Source organism: Bos taurus, chromosome 5 (genome assembly GCF_002263795.3).
Source record: "Bos taurus isolate L1 Dominette 01449 registration number 42190680 breed Hereford chromosome 5, ARS-UCD2.0, whole genome shotgun sequence".
Lineage (NCBI taxonomy): Eukaryota > Metazoa > Chordata > Mammalia > Artiodactyla > Bovidae > Bos > Bos taurus.
In genome coordinates this window covers 87,166,897-87,173,826 of record NC_037332.1, presented here as the reverse complement: position 1 = coordinate 87,173,826, position 6,930 = coordinate 87,166,897, and the positions used below count along the sequence as shown (strand labels likewise).

The 6,930-nt window shown below is 38.6% G+C and overlaps 1 pseudogene; it reads left to right on the top strand.

The window, feature by feature from the left end:
• The first annotated feature begins 584 nt into the window (after positions 1-584).
• On the top strand, positions 585-1,612 carry LOC100335949 (histone-lysine N-methyltransferase SETMAR-like; annotated as a pseudogene).
• Positions 1,613-6,930: the final 5,318 nt, after the last annotated feature.

Below are 6,930 nucleotides of genomic sequence, written 5' to 3'. Positions count from 1 at the left end.
ATCAATGCCCATGATTCTGATACCATTAAAAGCTACTGTGTTTTCCTAAAACACAACTTAAATTTGTATCATTCTTACCCTCAAAAATATTTAGTGGCTTTCCATTTTTAAATGGGAAGCAAAAGGTCATAGTGTAGCAGAAATTAAGAGCCCTAAACACTTTGGGTAAGAGGCTTACCTTCTCCAGTCTCCAGGTGCTTGGTTATCTATTTTCTCTCTCTCATTGCTGTATACATACAGGCTGGATGCCCTTCTTGCTCCTCAACACTAACTTTGGCCTGTTTGGAAAACACTAACTTTTCCATTCTTGATTATAAACGCTCATGTGTGACTTGGGGGAGGGACTGCTTTACCTCCTGCCCCAAGAGGAGCACGCTTCTTTCGGTTGGTGCAAAAGTAATTGCAGTTTTGCATTGTTGAACTTTGCCCTTTGATATTGGAATACATTCTTAAATAAATGTGTTATACATTTGTTATATATAACATTATGTTATACATCATTTTAATGCATATTTCTGACTTTATGGTTGTTTTTTTTTTTGCTAATTACTTATTTACTTGACTGTTTATATTTATTTTATACTATGGAAATGGTGTTAGACAAAAAGCAAATTTGAGTGATTTTTTTTATTTGAGTTCAAAATGGGCTGTAAAGCAGTGGAGAAAACTTGCAACATCGACAATGCATTTGGCCCAGGAGCTGCTAATGAACGTACAGTGCAGTGGTGGTACAAGAAGTTTTGTAAAGGATACAAGAGCCTTGATGATGAGCAGTGCAGTGGTTGGCCATTGGAAGTTGACAACGACCAACTGAGAGCAACCACTGAAGCAGATCCTCTTACAACTACACAAGGAGTTGCTGAAGAACGCAATATCAACCACTCTATGGTCATTCAGCATTTGAAACAAACTGAAAAGGTGAAAAACCTCAGTAAGTGGGTGCCTCGTGAGTGGACCACAAAGCAAAAAAAGCATTATTTTGAAGTTAGTCTTCTTTTATTCCATGCAACAACCATTTCTTGATTGAATTGTGACATGCAATGAAGAGTGGATTTTACATGACAACCGGAGATGACCAGCTCAGTGGTTGGACCAAGAAGAAGCTCCAAAGCACTTCCCAAAGCCAAACTTGCACCAAAAAAAAAAAAAAAAAGGTCATGGTCACTGTTTGGTGGTCTGCTGCCCATCTAATCCACTCCAGCTTTCTGAATCACAGCAGATTACATCTGAGAAATACGCTCAGCAAATCAATGACATGCTCTGAAAACTGAAACACCTGCAGCCAGCATTGGTCACCAGAAAGAGCCTAATTCTCTAGGACAACGCCTGACCGCACATCTCACAACAAATGCTTCAAAAGTCAAACAAATTGGGCTACAAAGTTTTGCCTCAACCGCCACATTCACCTGGCCTCTTGCCAACCAACTACCACTTCTTCAAGCATCTCGACAACTTTTTGCAAGAAAAGTGCTTCTACAACCAGCAGGAGGCAGAAAATGCTTTCCAAGAGCTCGCTGAATCCTGAAGCATGGATTTTTACGCTACAGAAATAAACAAACTTATTTCTCTTTGGCAAAAATGTGTTGATTGTAATGGTTTCTGTTTTGATTAATAAGGATGTGTTTGAGCCTAGTCATAATGATTTAAAATTCATGGTCCGAAACAACAATTACTTTTGTACTAACCTAATGACTCCATGCAGTACTCTTTGTGCAGGAACTCTGGTGAAGAATGTTTTTTCTCCAGGGGCTTGGTAAAATCCCAGGAATATTTCAGTACTCCTTGTGGATTTAAGTCTCTGGCTGCGGCTCAGTTACCTATCCTTGAATTTGGCTTTGGGAGTTAGAGAAGGCTTCACACAGAGGAGGTGGCATTTGAACTTGGCTTTGAAGGATTAGTAGGATTTTGCCAGAAGTAATGGAAGAATTCTCACTGGCAAGAAAGATAATTACTGGCAGCACTTTTTTTTTCCTGCTTCATAATATTCAGGAAAATTTAGACCTCTAGTCCTATATACTTATACATCATGTGTTTATGGCTGAAAGTAAATATGATTAACTAGATAAAACCCAACTTTACAAATCCTCTTTTATGTGCAAAGTATTTCAAGGAGGAGGTTTGATTTATTTACATTTTTAATTAAATGAAAATTACAGATAAAAGATGCTATACCACTCATCTTCCTAGGAAAAGAAAATATTGCAATGTAATTAAAAGGATGCCTCAAATTATAATTAGATTGGAAATTTAATTATGACTAGAATACTTTATCCTTATGCACACTGACACCTTGTTGATACATAACCTTTAAAGTATTTTTATTATATTTACTCTAAGATCTTAATCTGTGGACTAAATAAAATCCTTAGGTTCCTAAGAAGAGCTAGAATTTAGCATAGAATCCAAACTGCAGTTTTTTACCTGGAAACAAAAAAAGTATTGTGTTTCAGAATTCCTGTTCTGATTATTACTGGATTTTTATTACAACTTAATACTGCAAAAAATTCTAAAAATCTCTAGCAGATATCAGTTAGTATAATATTAATAACAAATTTCTTAGCTAGAGAGAACATCCTTTGGTTCATACCTGATAGAGTTACTCACTTCCAAATGAAAGGACTGAAGGAATTCATATATATACACTCAGGAATCACATTTTCCAGAAAGAATACTCTTCCTATGGAATGTCAGCTGTACATATAGAAATGTATCATAGCAATTTGGTGGAATTTCTTCTGCAGATGAGCTCTGGTTAAATACATTTGCTATAATTAACTTCCTGTGGCACCATTTGACACTTCTTGCAGCTTAGGAAACAATAACTTTCACAGTAAAAATGATTTAGTTACAGCATAATGTGCTCTGATAGAAATGTTTTGAGATAAAGATCCTCAATATGCAATTATTATTAGCTTGATATGGAAAATACTGTGTGATAAAAACTGTTTGAAGAATTGCCACTTTAACTTATCTGGGGTTGAAGAATGCACTTAATAATAAATCGAAGGTCTTTATTCATGAGTCAAAGTCTGAATTTGTAGCCTTTGTGGAAATTTCCATTTGAAAATACGTGATTGTTAATTAAATCATTAAATAAATATATGTTGAAAATGTATCATGTGCTTGGTATTTGCTAAAGTTTGTAAGTATATCTTCTCTCTAATTTAACTACAGTCATTAATTTGATTAGCCTTCATGGCCGTAAAAGAAGGAAAGTCTTGCTTTTATAAACTCATGAGGAAAAACACACAACAAAATCTGATTATCTAAAATAGACTCATTTTCATTCTACTGAGATCTAACCAACACGCCCCTCCTTTTCTGAACCAATTTTCACCAGACAACTTCTGCTCCCAGATGAACTGAATTTCTACAAATGGCCTGCCTCTGTGGTCCTCTGTATAGGCAAACCTCTCATTGAAGTCCTTATCTCTTTTGAAGGGACTTCAAAGGTCCATTGAAATCCAAAACTTTCCTTGAAGTTAAGTCAAGTTTTGCCTGTTTTAGGGCTGCAGGATTTCATCCAGAAAAGCCTAGGTGGTTAACAAGGAAAGAGCATGTTAACCTGGTTGGATTTCATCACAAGTGGAATTTGGTCTGACAATTTTGGCTCTGTTAGGGGGTTTAAAGCATATTCAGCTGTGGAAATGATAAAAGGATTCCCCTACCTGGTTTTATAGCACAATAGCTGAAAGACCAGCAGGTATTTCCAAGCATCTTTTAGTGCACATCCCAAACTGCTACACCAGCTGGATCTTCAGTGAATGAAACGACCCTGCTGTTAAAACATTTGAATCCCAGTCAAAGTCGTTGACAGTAAAAATCCAGGTGGCTATGCAAATTGGTCATTTCCTTAAATAGTAATTTGAGTTTCACCAGGTGAGTCCTGCTAATAATGACAACCAACATCTGTGGAGCCTGTTTCAATTCATAGGACAACTTTTATGTATATTATCTCATTGTTGCTGTTGTTGTTGTTTAGTCACTAAGTTGTGTCTGACTCTTTTGTGACCCCATGGACTGTAGCCTGTCAGGCTCCTCTGTCCATGGAATTCTCCAGGCAAGAATACAGGAGTGAGTTGCCATTTCCTTCTTGGGGATCTTCCCGACCCAGACATGGAACCCGTGTCTCTTGCACTGGCAGGCAGATTCTTTACCACTGAGCCACCAGGGAAGCCCCATATTTTCTCAGTTAGTTTTCATTAAAACTTTATGAGATGAAGACATGGAAGTTCAGAGAGATGAAGTGATTTGTCTAAGGTTATGCGAATAGTTTGGAGAAGACAATGGCACCCCACTCCAGTACTCTTGCCTGGAAAATCCATGGACGGAGGAGCCTGGTAGGCTGCAGTCCAATGGATCGCTAAGAGTCGGACACGACTGAGCGACTTCACTTTCACTTTTCACTTTCATGCATTGGAGAAGGAAATGGCAACCCACTCCAGTGTTCTTGCTTGGAGAATCCCAGGGATGGGGAAGCCTGGTGGGCTGCTGTCTATGGGGTCGCACAGAGTCGGACACAACTGAAGCGACTTAGCAGCAGCAGCAGCAGCATGCGAGTGGTTTAGTGAGTCAGGATTTGAACCTAGACATTTGAAGCCAAACACAGTGGGCTTTCCTTAAGACTAAGAGTCATCGGTAGTGTGGATGATTATCGACCTGTAGTTCTTGGCTGAAAGAAACAAGAGCTGCTTTGTCTTCTTTGGAGAGTCTATTTCTATAGGTTCCTCTTTGAAAATAGGATAGATTACATTTTGTGCTCTGGGCTCATATTACTAAATCTTCTGGTTTTTCAAGAGAAGTTAACAATTTTATTTGGATGCCATTCCAATTTTTGACTGTTAACAGCTGTGTTAGTTTGGGTCTTTGTTCTCAAGTTTTCATTCCTTTTTGATAGAAGAATTACACATCCACACCCTTTGCATGTAATTCTAGGGCTTCTCAATAGAACAGACTGTATATCACTCACCTTATTGGGTTTAGGTTTGGTCATGTGATTTGGATTGCCCAATGAAATGTGGCAAAATATAAGCTGTGACTTTAAGAAGTACCTTCTATCTCCCATCCCTCTTTGCTCCTGCATTTACCTTGAGAGTCTCCTTTTACAGTCCTAGAAGGATGTGGAGCAGACTAGAACCTTATCTGCAGTTTGCATCCAAGTTCAGTGAATCTCAGCGGATGTTAGTGAGTTCCTGTTGGACCCAGCAGAGTCTCAGCCAACAGGCAGACCTGTAAGAAATAGTTTTTTTTTTTTAAGTTTTATTGGGATTTAATTGATTTACAATGTTGTGTTAGTTTCAAATGTACAAAAGAGTGAATCTGTTATATTAATACATATATCCACTCCTTTTATAGATTCTTTACCCATATCAACCATTACAGAGTGAGAAATAAACATTTGTGGTTGTAAAGCTATTGAGATTTGGGCTTGCTAGTTATATAGCAGATCCTGACCATGTTAAACATTTTTTTTTTTGTTTTGTCTGACTCTTTGGGACCCTATGAACTATACAGTTCACGGAATTCTCCAGGCCAGAATACTGGAGTGGGTAGCCTTTCCCTTCTCTAGGGGATCTTCCCAACACAGGGATCAAACCCAGGTCTCCTGCATTGCAGGTGGATTCTTTACCAGCTGAGCCACAAGGGAAGCCCCATGTTAAACATCTTTAAGCAAACTTTACAGCCCAAATTAAGCACTTCTGTAGATTAGATGCAGCCTTTGGGTCAAAGCCTGAGCTCTGTGAGGTGAATCCTTGGCAGTATCTTTACCAATAGTTGCATTTAGATCTCAGGAAAAATTACATCAAATGTTTGGTGCATATACTATTTAGAACAAATGTTAGTCCGTTGTTTCTGACTTTTTGCAACCCTATGGACTGTAGCCTGCCAGACTCCTCTTTCCATGGGATTTTCTAGGCAAGAATACTTGAGTGGGTTGCCAATCCCTGCTCCAATTTAGAGCAAGGAGACTGTTAATTTCTGACTCCTAAACAACCTCTGTACTCCTACTCAGGAGAGATATATGAACTAAGGCATATGAGTAATTGAAGGTGTGGGAGTGAAAGGAGAGATTTTCCTTGTCATTGACCTGGATTAACAGGATCAGCCTACACATCCCCTGTCAGCACTATTTTATAAATGTATGCTGAATCCTTAGAGAATGAATTTGTTCTCTATCATCCATGTTTGTTCCAGTCAAAAAATTTGAGAATCCCTAGAAAAGCTAGAAGACTTGGACCTATATTTAACCTTTCATCCTTCATCAGCCTGGAAAAGGAATCTTAATAATTGAGAGAAATACCCCATTCTTACTAGGTCTTGGGAAATGCAGTAATTTATTTTCTAGAACAAACATCACCGGGAGAATTAAACAAGAGTTCCTGTATGCCGGATTCGGAAGGAAATCAGCGTGGGCAGACACACAGCAGAGGGGACAGCAGTGATCTCAAATTTAGAGACATGAGCTTTTAGATACCTTAGTTGTAGCTGAGAGACTGAGTGAGAGAAGGTCATGTCAGATCTTCTGGAATCATTTCCCTCCCTCCAAGCAAAGCCTTCTACACCTGTGACAGGAGCAGCTGTGTGCACTGTCTAGACTAGACACGACTAAGACCCAGCTGAGACATCTAATTTTTATAAATGTTTGATATGATGGCAGAGACCGGTACTGAGTGCACACATTCGTTATTGGTTACTTCCCCAGGCTAATGCAGTCTAGGTTATGTACTTTCCTAACCTTATAGCAATGAAACTAATATAACTGTCTGTATTCTAAACTTCCATTTAAGTCATGCTAACAGGTCCTTAGACCAGTTAGCCGGTGTGCTCTGCTAGCCAAATAGTTATTTCATTTTGATTGTAAATACCATGAAGAAGGCATGCAGGATGCTATGAGGTTGTATTATTACAGGTCCCAACTAGACTGTGACA